Genomic DNA, 14,706 nt, shown 5'->3' on the forward strand with positions numbered 1-14,706 from the left:
TTTTATACTTCTTGGCCAGTTTCTTAATTCTATTTAACAGATTACTTTGGTAAAATAGTTATGTTTTATTTTATGAGTTGACATTACAGACAAGGTTGGGATTTAATACGGGTGGGCCACAGCCTTTTTTGAATCATTTCTGTCTCTAATTTCTCTTTTTACTAAAGACAAATTATAGGAGAACTAACTTAGTTACCAAAATAAGCTGTACTGCTGGTATACTGGGCTTAATTATTTGCATAAAGTGTAGTAAGAATGATTAATTATTAGCTATTTAGGCTCCTTTTTTAAAATTGGCTTTGCTGAAGCTTTCTATAAGAAATTTTCAGGTTAGACTTAAGCTTTTCAGGAGCCCAGGTTTCATCTGTGGCATTAGATACCTGTTTGCATTAGGTAAATTTCTCTTTTCTTGAGGTCCCCAAGTACATTTCAATATCTAGATCTGTCAGAAAGGGATCTTTATTACTTACCACAGATCAGGAAATGTTACTGATGGGTATCTGGCCAGCTTTTTCCAAAGGGCTTCTTATAAAAGTTAACCTTAATTCCTTAACATAGTCAGGACACTTTTGGAAATACTGTTTCAGCCAAAGCCTTGGTAAAATAGCTGTTGTGCCCAGATCCTGAAATCCTCCACAAAGACCACCAGGGAGCCGAGTCCAATGTAAAAGCAAAAAGCCGTTTTATTGCAAGACTCCTGGGGTCTCCGCTACAACGGATCCATGCCAGGAGCCCTGAGCTCTGGAGCAGGAAGTTTTTATGGTCCCAAGCAGTGGGTGGGCGTGCACAGCTTGAAACGAAGGGGGCGATTCTGGATTGGTTAGGTGGGGAGGAAGGGTCCCTGATTGGTGGGCAGTTGTCTCGTGATGCCTGGGCTTGCCTGGGCATGCCTGGGAGGTGAAACTTACTGGGTGAAATGGCGGGGGCTGGGGGGAGTGAAACTTAATTCCTAAGATGGAGCTGGTCTGGTTCTTTCATTTCCCCCTCTGCTTGTAAATTCAAGGACCCAATCATGGGGCCGGTACTGGGTGTGTTACCTCTAGCTTTCTGCCTGAAAGAGTCCAATATAATGCAAGGGCCCACGGTCAGGAGTAGGAGTAATAACACTTAATAACACTAGGGGATTAGCCAGGGCTGATATTAGAGTTGTTAGCCAAGAGACATTTATACCAGCTCTGATTATTTTCTATTTCTAATTTACGCTTGTGCAAGCTCTCCCGCAAAAGGGCTATTGATTCTTTTACTATTCCTGAGTGATCAGTGTAAAAATAGCATTTTTTTACTTAGAGCAGTGCACAATCCTCTTTTGAAAGTCCAAAGTTTAATTAAGGCAAGTTCTTTGAGGAGTTTCCTCAGGTTTCAGCCATGCATTGACCAGCCAGCTCCCGGTATGTGGCTGGAGCAGGGCAAGTTGGATGTCAGGATGATGGTGTAAAGTTCTTTCTTCCTTGGTTTTAGGTGGACTAGGTTCTAATTCCAGACCTAGACTTGGTTCTCTTGATCTTCTAGAGATACAAGATGTACAGTCACCAAAGACTGGAAGTCCTCAAAGGGTGCCGCCCCATACGATTGGATTCCTGGGGGTACCGCTGGTCCTTGGCACACGTTGAACTGGCTACAGGTGATATACTGTAGACTGCAGTTTTTGATCAGGGCTGTCAGGTGGAGGTGTAGAAGTACTGGCCCAGCAACTTTATTGAATACTCCTGTCACTATGGTGGCTCCTAGAATCTGGGGGATTGCTACTTGTCCATTTAGCCTCTGTTTCCTGGCTCCTTTCCTCTGCTAACTATTCCTCTTCCTCCTGGGAGTAGATAGAGATGAGCTCCGGAACCCATGGGATGAGGGGAGCTACTCGTGACACCTGGGATGCAGCCCTTTTCGCCTCAGTACTAACCCTAGTGTTCCCTTTAGCGATGGTGGAAGCATTTCTTTGATGTCCACAACAGTGCATAACTGCTACTTCCTGGGGTTCCTATACTGCCTTTAACAACTGAAGTTATCTCCTGCTGATACTTGATGTCTTTATTTATTTATTTTTTTCCAGAATTTAATAGTTCCTTCTCCTTGTACAGTGTCCTGTGTACTTGGCGAGTCAGAAAAACATTTAAATTTTTCCCTTGACTTAGTTCTATTCCAGTCAAGGCAATTAGCTCAGCCTTAAGAGTTAATGTCCCTTGAGGCTTAGCCTCCACCGTCTCTGTTAAGGTGACCTCTGCATATCCAGCCAGCCGTTCACCTTGTGCTGTCACGCAGCTACTTTCATCTATATACAAGTTCTAGTCTGCATCTGTCCAGGGCTGGTCACGCAAGTCAGGTCTGTTAGAGTAGTCTCTCTTCCACTGACTGGAAGGTGCATGTCTTGGTTCAGAGTGTTGCCTTAGAGAGCCAAAAATGTCCCTTCATGTCCATTAAGTTGACCACAGAGTGCAGTACTTTCACTCTGAGATCCTGCCCAGAGTCAGCTTATTACCTTCTTGCACCTTCTTGCATAAGGAGAGCAGTAGTGGCTAGGGCCCGTAAACTGGGTGGCCATCCTTTTGCCATTCTACCTAACTGCTTAGAGAGATAGGCTACAGGCCTTGGCCAGAACTCAACCAGCTGGGTTAATACACCCACAGCCATTTTATCTCTCTCTCTGAGACATACAAAGTAAAGGTCTTGGTCACCAGTGCAGGTGCAGCTACCAGCCCCATCTGGGAGAAGACATGTTCTTGTTTTCTTTCTCACTCCAAGGGCTCTCCCTCTTCTCTTTTAGTTGCCTCATACAAGGGCTTAGCTAAGACTGCAAAGTTGGGGATCTAAAGATGACAGAAGCCGACCTGGCCTAAGAAGTCCCGAACCTGCTTTCAGCTCTAGGAGGTGGGGAGACGATTAATGGCATGCCTTTATTTCATGCCTAGATACTTCTATCCCCGCTGGACAGTAAATCTTAGATAATGTACTTGCTGCTGGCAGACCTGGGCCTTTCACTTAGACATTTTATAACCACATACCTCTAGATGCCATAAAAGACAGTCCATGCCTTGGGCACAGCCCTCCTGGGTAGGGTATCCTGAAAGGAGGTCATTGACATATTGGAACAGTACTCATTCTGATTCTTCAGTCAGGAATTTCTGGTGGTCACGAGTCAGCGCTTCTTTAAAAATCATGGGTATTTTGAACCCCTGTGGCAACCTGGTCCATGTGTACTGTTTCTATGTCTGGTCTTTCTCACTGGAGAACAAACAGCTTCTGGCTTCTTAGAGCCAGCCTTACACTGAAAATGGCCTCTTTTAAGTTCAGACAAGTGGGACACTTGGCTTCTGCTGAGCAGATTCAGCAGAGTAGAATGCAGTGTTTACAGTTATATCATTTACTAAGAAATTTTAGATAACATTTAATACTGTACAAGTTGTCCAGTGTAGCCAACAGGTAACTTTTGTTGAGCCTTAAGGTTTCAAAGTAAATATAATTAGTATATAATTCTACATTCTTTGGCCAGTGTCTTAGTCCCATTTAACAGATCAATTTAGTAAAATAGTTATATCTCATTTTACAAGTTGACAGTACAGACAAGGCTGGGATTTAATACAGGTAGGCCCCAGTCTCTTTTTCTTCCTTTTAAACTATTTTTCTCTCTCTTTACTAAAGGCAAATTATAGTAGAATTAACTTATTTGCCAAAATAAACTGTACTTTCAATATACAGGGTCTGATTATTGGCATAAAGTGCAGTAAGAATAATTAATTATTAGCCATCTAGGCTCTTCTTTCCTTTAAAATTGGCTTTGCTGGAACCTTTTATAAGGAATCTCAGGCTCTACTTTTTGAAAGCCTTTCAGAGCCCAGGTTTCATCTGTGCCATTAGATACCTGTATGCATTGGATAAATCCTTCTTCTCTCGAAGTTCCCAAGCACATTTCGATTCCTGGACCCGTCAGCAAGCAACCTTCGTTACTTACCACTGATCAGGAAATGTTACTGATGGGTATCAGGCCAGTTTTCCAAAGGGCTTTTTTTACTGGCCTTATAAAGTCAACTTTAATTCCTTAACGCAATCTGGACACCTCTGGAAATGCTATTCCAGCCAAAGCCTTGGTAAAATAACCAGTGCCTTCATTATGTTCTATAGAAATAAAACACATTCTTATTGAACTTATGCAAATAACTGTATGGTCAGAAATTAAGAATACTTACAAATGGCTTTCAAATTCTAGAAAAATCAAGGAGAGAGAAAAATACATGTTTCAAACTCTGCTCATAAGTACATAGCATACATTGCTTGAAAAGTTACAAATAGCTCAAAAAACAGAAAATTATTTCTTGACTTCTGAAAAACAGAACACAGACAGAATTAACAATATTTTGAACAAAAAGCCATTGCAAACTAGTCCAGTTCCACATAACTGATTTCTGTTTGTTTTTGAAGTTAAGTTAGCAATACTTATAGACATGTTATCTTTCTAACGAAAGTTCTAAAAATCTGCTTTAGTCCGAAGGTATTCAATTATTTTTTAAAAACATCAGTAATTTGAATTTGAGAGAATTCATTGGCCTCTCTTAATATTTCTTTTCTTTTTAGGACAAACTTTGGACTTGGTCAGTTATAAAAAAAAACACTTTTTGGATGAATTAAAATTATTACCCATAATATATGTTAAGACAGATCAATGCCTTTATACATTGGAACATATATAACTATAATTCACACAAAATTAATTACCATTTCATATTTGACAATGTTTCTTATATCTTTTTAACAAATTAAACAAGTTTAATTTGTTTTCTCATGATTTTCAGTGGTCTTAATATTTCAAGAAGACCAAATTTAAAGTTGTTGTTGCCCTGGGCCAAGTTTGAATTCGCCAGTCTCAGTGCATGGTGGCCAGCATTGCAACCACTGCTCTACGGGCACCCAGTCCCAGATTTAGAGTTTTGATTTTGGAAAGTTTATCAAATATCAAAGGCTTAAAACATTTGCTCAAATAAAATTACAAGCCAAAAGATTTTAAAGGAAATACATAGTCAACTGGATCATATGTAAAACATCTTCACAAATTCCCTTTTATGAACTTCATTTAACCTTCACAGACAATCTACAAACTTTCTAAACTTTCCTTAACTTTTGCCCTGCCTTTCACTTCTTTACACAACCATTCTGTTTCAGGACAAAATTTATCACACAAGATTCCTTCTTTACACAATGCCATTCTCTTTTCTGTCTAATTTCTCTTATTCTCAAAACCTCACTTTCTAAAAACAGGATCTCAGTTTACCATGAAGTCACCCATTCACTCAGCCAAAACTGATAATTAGAAGGTTTAAAAGGCAAGAATTTTATCTTTTGACAAAGATTCAGTTTGTAAAAATAGTTTTCCCATTTATACAAATTACCACAGGCAAAGGGCCAATAATAAAATGTTCTTAGCTTTATCCAGGCATCGAGATCCACCAGCGCTGCTGCCAGGAGTCTGTTACACGCCGGAGGTGGGCCTGCCCCACAAAGGGCGGGGCCCTGAGCTCTTTCCTCGCCAGGCCTTCTCAGCCATTCTGGAGCCGTCCAGCAGCAGCCGGTCACCAGTGGTGGGGGGGAGCTCTTTCCTCAGCTTTCATGCAAGTCCCTGACCCATGCACGTGTTAGACTTCTTGGTCCGTGTTTCAAGACAGGTGAGGATGGCCACCCATTCCGTGTGCTCGCTTGGCCTACTTTTTCTATGTTTTTTTTTTTTTTTTTCTTGAGCGGTCCCTGGAGAGAAAAAAACCCTCCAGGCCCAAAGGCGGGACCCGCTCCTACCCTCACTGCATCCCCACCCCATTGCTGCCAGGTTAACGCGAAGTGTGTGGGGAGATCAGTCGTGCCATGGACCAGCGCAACCCCCGCAGGGGGAGACATTCAGCGAGGGGTGTTATGAAGGAGGACAAAGTTTGCACTATCCTGCAAAACAGAGTAAAGCAGCACAGAAGGTTTGTAGGGTTAGAGGACTTAGGAGACTCTTGTGCATTGCAAGAACAGGGAATTGCTTTTAGCCAGGGAGGGGGAGATGAAAAGTTTCCTCTGGAGGCTGGCCAACATTGAATGTCCTGCAAAAAGTAATCAGTTTAGCTCTTTTTTTTCTACTACAAGTCCCAAACTTTGAGCTCTGAATTCAGCCACACTAAAATTTCAAAGTAATACAAACACTGAAGACATACAAATCCACGGCCAAAAGAAACAATAGGACGACGGTCTCTGACCATGCTGCAGGAGCAACCCGCTTCATCCACCCAGATAAACTACAAGCCACACCATGCCCCTGAGGGTTCCACATCTCTGGGGGAAAGAGCCTGCGTCCACACCACACCCTGAGGGTTCCACATCTCGGAGGGGGTGATGGCCAGAACGTCTTCTTGGCACCCCTAGCCAGCAGCTTCCAGCGTGTCTGCCTTGACTTTACAGATTCCAGACTTCCGAAAACAACCACGACAGACAAGGCAGACAAGACAGACAGATACTTACCACGCAGTGGCATTTCGGATCGGGGTCTCAAGGGGTCTGGGGGGCTTCCCAGCCAATGCACCAAATGTTGTGCCCAGATCCTGAAATCGCCCACAAAGACCACCAGGGAGCCGAGTCCCATGCAGAAGCAAAAAGTCGTTTTATTGCAAATTCAAACTTGGACTCCTGGGGTCTCCACTACAACGGATCCATGCCAGGAGCACTGAACTCTGGAGCAGGGGTTTTTTTTGGTACCCTGCAGTGGATGGGCATGCACAGCTTGAAACAAAGGACGCTTCTGGATTGGTTAGGTGGGGGGAAAGGGTCCCTGATTGGTGGGCAGTTGTCTCATGTTGCCTGGGCTTGCCTGGGCTTGCCTGGGAGGTGAAACTTATGGGTGAAATGGCGGGGGTTGGGGGGAACAAAACTTAACTCCTAAGATGGTGATGGTCTGGTTCTTTCATAGCCAGTGTCTTCATCATGTTTTAGGGAACAAAACATTCTTATTGAACTTATGCAAATAACTGTATTGTTAGAAATTAAGAATGCTTACAAATGGCTTTTAAATTCTGGAGAAATCAAGGAGACAGAAAAAAATTAATGTTTCAAGTTTTGCCCATAAGTACATACATTGCTTACAAAGTTACAAATAGCTCAAAAGACAGAAAATGGCTTCCTTGACTTCTGGAAAACAGAACACAAAGAATCAGCAATGTATCAAGCAAAAAGCCATAAGAAACCAGCCCAATTCCATGTAACTGATTTTTGTTCAGTTTGAAGTTGGGTTAGCAATACTCAAGGACATGTTAATTTTTAATTAAAGTTCTAGAAGTTTGCTTCAGTTTCTCTTAATATTTTTGAAGGATAATTTTGGATAAATATTTACTAAGATTAATATTTTATGAAATTAATTATTTTATATTTGACAATGTTTATTAAACATTTTTAATATATTAAATAAGCCTAATATGTTTTTTCAAAAAGACCAAATTTAGAGTTTTGATCTTGGAAGGTTTGTGAAATATTAAAGGTCCTTTCATTTTTAAAAACTCATTTTTTACAAAACAGGATCACTATGTACTACGAAGTTACTTATTTACTTGGCCAAACCACAATTAGAAAGTTTAAAAGGCAAGAATCTTTCTTTTTTTGGTAACAATTTAGTTTCTCAAACAATTAAACTACTACATTTTGCAAATGAGGGACAGTTTATGGAAGCAGGATTTTCTTATTCAGGGCTAGACAGGGATCTTTCCCATTTTTAGACTCAGATGAACGTAGAAATTTGACTCTTTTTTTTTTTTTTTTGTAGAGACAGAGTCTCACTGTACTGCCCTCGGGTAGAGTGCCGTGGCGTCACACGGCTCACAGCAACCTCACTCTTGGGCTTACGCAATTCTCTTGCCTCAGCCTCCCAAGCAGCTGGGACTACAGGCGTCTGCCACAACGCCCGGCTATTTTTTTGTTGCAGTTTGGCCGGGGCTGGGTTTGAACCCACCACCCTTGGCATATGGGGCCAGCGCCCTACTCACTGAGCCACGGGCGCCGCCCTCTATAGATATTTTCTTTATGAACACCTTGAAGAATGGAAATTATAAAAAGTTCTTAAAAGTATAACAATATTATTAATAATATTCAGACTCATATCAAGCTAACTTCAATTGAATGTAAAAATTATAACTGTTTATATTCCTTTTTTTTTGTTCTATGGCTTTTGTTTTGTTTTCTTTGTCAGAGTCTCACTCTGTGTCCCTGAGTAGAGTGCTGTGGCATTGTCATAGCTCACAGCAACCTCAAACTCTCAGATTAATGAGATCGTCTTGCTTCAGTCTCTTCAACAGCTGGAAGTACAGTCCCCAGCCACAATGCCTGGCTAGTTTTTTTGTTTATTTGTTTGTTTTGTTTTGTTTTTGTTTTTTGAGACAGAGTCTCACTTTTCTCACTCTCATTAGAGTGCTCTGGCGTCATACCTCACAGCAACATACACCCATTGGGCTGGAGCGATTCTCTTGCCTCAACTTTCTAGTAGCTGGGACTATAGGTGCTTCCCACAGTGCCCGGCTATTTTAGAGATGAGGTCTCTCTCTGTCTCAGGCTGGTGTGGAACCTGTGAGCTCAGGAAATCACTTGCCTTGACATCCCAAGTGCTAGGATTATAGGCATGAGCCACCTTTCCCATCCTTTCTTTCAACTTACTGATGCCACCAATTTCATCTTGTTACATTGAACACTTATACCATTAACAGAAGTTTCATGTTAAGATTATGTTTTGGTCTTTGAATTTTAAAGCATGATTTAAAAAGCTTTCTGGGCTCAACACCTGTAGCTCAGCAGCTAGGGCATCAGCCAGATACACCCGAGCTGGCAGGTTTGAATCCAGACCTGACCTGCCAAACAACAATGACAACTACAACCAAAACATACCCTGGTGTTGTGGCAGGCACCTGCAGTCCCAGCTACTTGGGAAGGTGACGCAGGAGACTTGCTTAAGCCCAAGAGTTTGAGGTTGCTGTGAGCTGTGATGCATGGCACTCTACTCAGGGTGACAGCTTACAATTCTGTCTCAAAAAACAAAAAATAGGGTGCCACCTGTGGTTCAGTGGGTAAGGCTCCTGCCCTATATAGCGAGGGTGGTGAGTTCAAACTCAGCCCCCGCCAAACTGCAACAAAAAAGTAGCTGGGTATTGTGGTGGTGGCTGTAGTCCCAGCTACTCGAGAGGCTGAGGCATAGAGAATCGCCTAAACCCAGGAATTGGAGGTTGCTGTGAGCTGTGTGATGCCATGGGCACTCTACCAATGGTGATAAAGTGAAACTTAGTCTCTACAAAAAAACATAAAAATAAATAAAATAGAAGTGTTTACTGACCTGTCATTATAATAATACAAAATTTTACTTAAATGTACTTAGTTCTTTTTTTTTTTTTTCAGTTTTACTTATTGTTACCTAATTTAGCATTGTTCTCAAGTATAATTTCAAAGAAAGGGTTTTCCTTTGAGATTTCTTCTTTGGCAGTTTTTATCATGCATTTAACTTGATAAATATTTATTTTGTTCTTTATCTTAAAGGGATGTTTTGCTGGATATAGTAGATATGTTTTAAAATTTTTGTTCTTTCAGCACTTTGACTATATTATCCAACTCTTTTTTTTTGCAGTTTTTGGCAAGGGCTAAGCTTGAACCTGCCACCTCCAGCATATGGGGATGATGCCTTACTCCTTTGAGCCACAGGCACCACCACATCCAACTCTTTTTTGATAGGGAAGTGTGTGTCAAAAAATCCACTAGTAATCTCAGAAGAGCGTGCTTAGAGATGACACATCTGTTTCCTTTCCTGGCTTTCAGGATACTCTTGTGTGGCTTTCAAATCTTTGATCTTCATGTGTCTTTTTATGGGTTTCTGTGTTTCTCCTAGCTGAGGTGTGGTGAGCTTGATATTCTGTATTTTTTTTCTTTGACAATTTCTCAGTCTTTTCCATGTGTTCTTCAAGTTAGGAATTTCTCTTCTTTTAAAGCTTTTCTTTTTGTTGATGATCTCCGTTTTTATGATTTTACTTAGTTGTTTGTATCATTCCCATTTCATCCATTTACCATCATTAAGATAAAACTCGTAGATAATTTAGACATCTCTATTTTTTATGCTTAATTCTATGTTATTTATTTTGTTTCTTCGGGTTATGTCACCGTATTAATTTTTACATGTTCTAATCTTTCACTGATTTTTGAGGATCACCAAAAGGCACCTTTGTATTTTGTTTGTTTGTTTGTTTGTTTTGAGACAGAGTGTCACTCTGTTGCCCTCAGTAGAGTGCAGCACAACACACAGCAACCTCAAACTCTCAGGCTTAAGGCATTCTCTCGCCTCCGCCTCCCATGTAGCTGGGACTACAAGTGCCCACCACAGTGCCCTGCTATTTTTTTTTTTAATTTATTGTATGGGATTCATTGAGGTACAAGAAACCGGTTAAACTGATTGCATTTTTCAGGTAAAGACCCTCTTACAATTGTGTCTTGCCCCCAAAAGGTGTGGCACACATCAAGACCCCACCCCCTTGCTCCTTTCCTCTCTCTGCTCTTCCTTCCCCCACCCCTCCCTCCTTTTTTCTCTGTATGTTCTCCCCTTCCCCCACACCTACCGTGTCATTAATTGTCATTAATTCTCCTTATATCAAAATTGAGTACATAGAATTCATGTTTCTCCATTCTTGTAATGCTTTACTAAAAATAATGTGTTCCACTTCCATCCAGGTTAATACAAAGAATGTAAAGTCTCCATCATTTTTAATGGCTGAATAATATTTAATAGTGTACATATACCACAGTTTGTTAATCCATTCCTGAGTTAGTGAGCATTTAGGCTGTTTCCATATTTTGTGCCTGGCTATTTTTTGTTCTAGTTGCCATTGGTGTTTAGCTGGCCAAGGCTGGGTTCAAACCCACCACCCTTCGTGTCTGTGGCTGGCACCATAACCTCTGTGCTATGGGCACCTAGTCACATAAGGCACCTTTCACAAAATCCATGATGTGGCTTTACCTTACAGGACTCTGACAAAAATTATACTAAAGACTTGAGGCAGTTCAGTATACATTCTAAAAGTGTTTAGCCTGTGGAATTGTGTGGCTATTTTCTAGCTGAAGCATTTTCTCCATGTTTCCTCCTAAGAGCTTGTAATCACTTGTTAGACCTGAATCTGTCCTATTGTCTTGGAGTCTCTATGTGCTGTAGCAATATTTTAACTTTGGTTTCAGCTTCCCTGGTCAGTTTTATAAAAACTGCACCATTCTTGGGCAACTCCTATGACTCAAAGGAGTAAGGTGCTGGCCCCATATGCTGGAGGTGGCGGGTTCAAACCCAGCCCTGGCCAAAAACTGAAAAAAAAACCACTACCACACCACCAACAACAACAAAAAAAACCCAAAATTGCACCATTCCCTTCAGCACTCTCCTTCTTGGGAGACATAACCTATCGAAAAGCCCCGAAAAGCCGGTAGAGTTAATGTGGGTCTCTATTTTTCTTTGGAGGAAAAAGTTGACTTTTATATGGACAATGCTGTTTTCAGATGGGGGATAGTCTGTGGTCTATAAGTAGAACAAACTTTTCTTCCCATATTTTGCAACTTTTGTCATGATAATTTTTTTTCTTATTTGATTTTATATAGTAATGTGTTTTTGAGACAGAGTGTCTTTCACCACGGATAGAGTGCTGTGGTATTATAGTCAACAGCAACCTCAACCTCCTGGGCTCAAGAGATACTTTTGCCTTAGCTTCTTGAGTTGCTGGGCCTGCAGGTGTCTGCCACTCACCTCACTAATTTTTTCTATTTTTGGAATAAACAGGGTTTCACTCTGGCTCAGACTGCTCTCAAATACATATGTTGAAGCAATCCACACTCTACAAACATAAACTACAAACATAAACCACAGCAACCGGCCGGTATATGCCTCTTCACATTGTGCTCACATGGTGGGCTAAAAGTTCTCACTTTGTTTTTATAATAGCTAAAATGCAGTACATATTTCTTACTTATATGTATCTCAGAAATTATTATGGCATTTGTGCTGTTCTATGCCATCTTATTACTGTGCTGAGCATAATTTTACAGACAAAATTTGTAATGTATATTTATTGTGATGAAACTCAATGGCATAATTTTGTATTTTTAATTTTCTTTCAGTTATGTTTAATCATTCTACCCAGAGCAATTTGCAAGTGCTCGGCATGAATATGTTATTACCAGAGATAATCCTGAGAAGATACGAAAATGATACCCCTAAAAATTTAAACTCAATAAAAGACTGGGATAGGGTGTGTGAGTATAAGCAGCAGAAACTATGTTACAATGGACTAGATGAATGTTTAACAGCTACGCACGGTAAAATCTACCAATGGAGTAAATGTTTCAAAGTTTTCAGAAAATTATCAAATGTAAATAGACATAAGATGAGATGTACCGGGGAAATAAGATTTGAGTGTAAAAAATATGGGAAAGCCTTAAATATATGCTCAAACATTGATAAACATAAGATAACCCATAGGATAACTGCTTTTGTGGAAAAGCAGTGCAAATGTAAAGAATGCTGCAAAGTCTTTATATCTTGCTCAAGACTGTATAAGCACAGGGAAATTCATACTGCAGAGAATATCTCCCATTGTGAGAATGATGACAAGTGTCTTAGCCACAGCTCAAGATATTCTTACTATATGACAATTTATAATGTAGAGAAACCCTACACATGTAAAGAATGTGACAAAGCCTTCAACAATTATTCAAACCTTTTTGTACATCAAAGAATTCATTCTGGAGAGAAACCCTACAAATGTGAAGAATGTGGAAAAGCCTTTAACAATTCCTCAACTCGTTCCGTACATAGAAGAATTCATTCTGGAGAGAAACCCTACAAATGTGAAGAATGTGGAGAAGCCTTCAACCGGTACTCACACTTTTCTGTACATAAAAGAATTCATTCTGGAGAGAAACCCTACAAATGTCAAGAATGTGGCAAAGGCTTTAAACATTCCTCAAACCTTTCTGTACATAAAAGAATTCATTCTGGAGAGAAACCCTACAAATGTGAAGAATGTGGAAAAGCCTTTAACCAGTACTCACACATTTCTGTACATAAAAGAATTCATTCTGGGGCGGCGCCTGTGGCTCAGTCGGTAAGGCGCCAGCGCCATATACCGAGGGTGGTGGGTTCAAACCCGGCCCTGGCCAAACTACAACCAAAAAATAGCCGGGCTTTGTGGCGGGCGCCTGTAGTCCCAGCTACTCGGGAGGCTGAGGCAAGAGAATCGCTTAAGCCCAGGAGTTGGAGGTTGCTGTGAGCTGTGTGAGGCCACGGCACTCTACCGAGGGCCATAAAGTGAGACTCTGTCTCTACAAAAAAAAAAAAAAAAAAAAAAAGAATTCATTCTGGAGAGAAGCCCTACAAATGTGAAGAATGTGGAAAAGCCTTCAACCGGTACTCACACTTTTCTGTACATAAAAGAATTCATTCTGGAGAGAAACCCTACAAATGTGAAGAATGTGGAAAAGCCTTTAACCGGTACTCACACATTTCTGTACATAAAAGAATTCATTCTGGAGAGAAACCCTTCAAATGTGAAGAATGTGGAAAAGCCTTTAAAGATTCTGTACATAAAAAAATTCATTGTGGAGAGAAATCCTACAAATGTCAAGAATGTGGCAAAGCCTTTAACTGGTACTCAAACCTTTCTGTACATAAAAGAATTCATTCTGGAAAGAAACCCTGCAAATGTGAAGAGTGTGGAAAAGCCTTTAACCGGTATTCAACCCTTTCTATACACAAAATAATTCATTCTGGGGAGAAACCCTACAAATGTGAAGAATGTGGCAAAGCCTTTAACCAGTACTCACACCTCTGTACATAAAAAAATTCATTCTGGAGAGAAACGTTAGAAATATGAATAGTGTGGCAAACCCTTTAACTCTGGGTCAAACCAGTCTGTACATTTAAAATACATGTGATAGCATGGAAACTCTAGAAATATGAAGAATATGGCAGTACCTTACTTGGTGTTCATAACTTACTGAGTTTATAAGAATTTACACCAAAGAGAAATCTTACAACTGTGTTTGGTATAGTGATGCACTTAAACAGAGCTCAAACTTTACTACACGTAAGAAGATTCATATTGGAGAGAAATCTTACAAATAAGAATAAATTGCTAACGTTTTAACTGATTCTTAGCCCTTAGTAAAAATAAGAGAAATCATGTCGGAGAAAAAAATCACAATATGAAGGTGTGTGGAAGCTTTATGCCAGTAATCATAGTTTTCTATACACAGTAGAATTCAAGTTTTTTTTTTGTGTGTGTGTGTGTGTGTGTGTGTGTGTGTGTGATTTTTGGCCGGGGCTGGGTTTGAACCCGCTACTTCCGGCATATGGGACCGGCGCCCTACTCCTTGAGCCACAGGCGCCGCCCCAGTAGAATGCATGTTGAACAGAAAGGCTGTGAATATGAAGAATGTGACAAGTGTTTAACTTCTGCTCAAATCATTCTCTATATGAAATTTATGACAGAAAACCCCTACAACTGTGAAGACAGTGTCAAATCTTATAACCAGTATTCACAAATTTCAGTACATAACAAAATTCATAGAGATATTCTACATATGTGAAGAATATGACAATGTCTTTTAATACTTCTCATACTTTTCTAATCATAATTCACACGGAAGAAATACTCAACAAATGTTAATGATGTCTTAAAGTCGTGTTTATCCTTT

This window comes from Nycticebus coucang, chromosome Y (genome assembly GCF_027406575.1).
Source record: "Nycticebus coucang isolate mNycCou1 chromosome Y, mNycCou1.pri, whole genome shotgun sequence".
In the NCBI taxonomy this organism is placed as follows: Eukaryota; Metazoa; Chordata; class Mammalia; order Primates; family Lorisidae; genus Nycticebus; species Nycticebus coucang.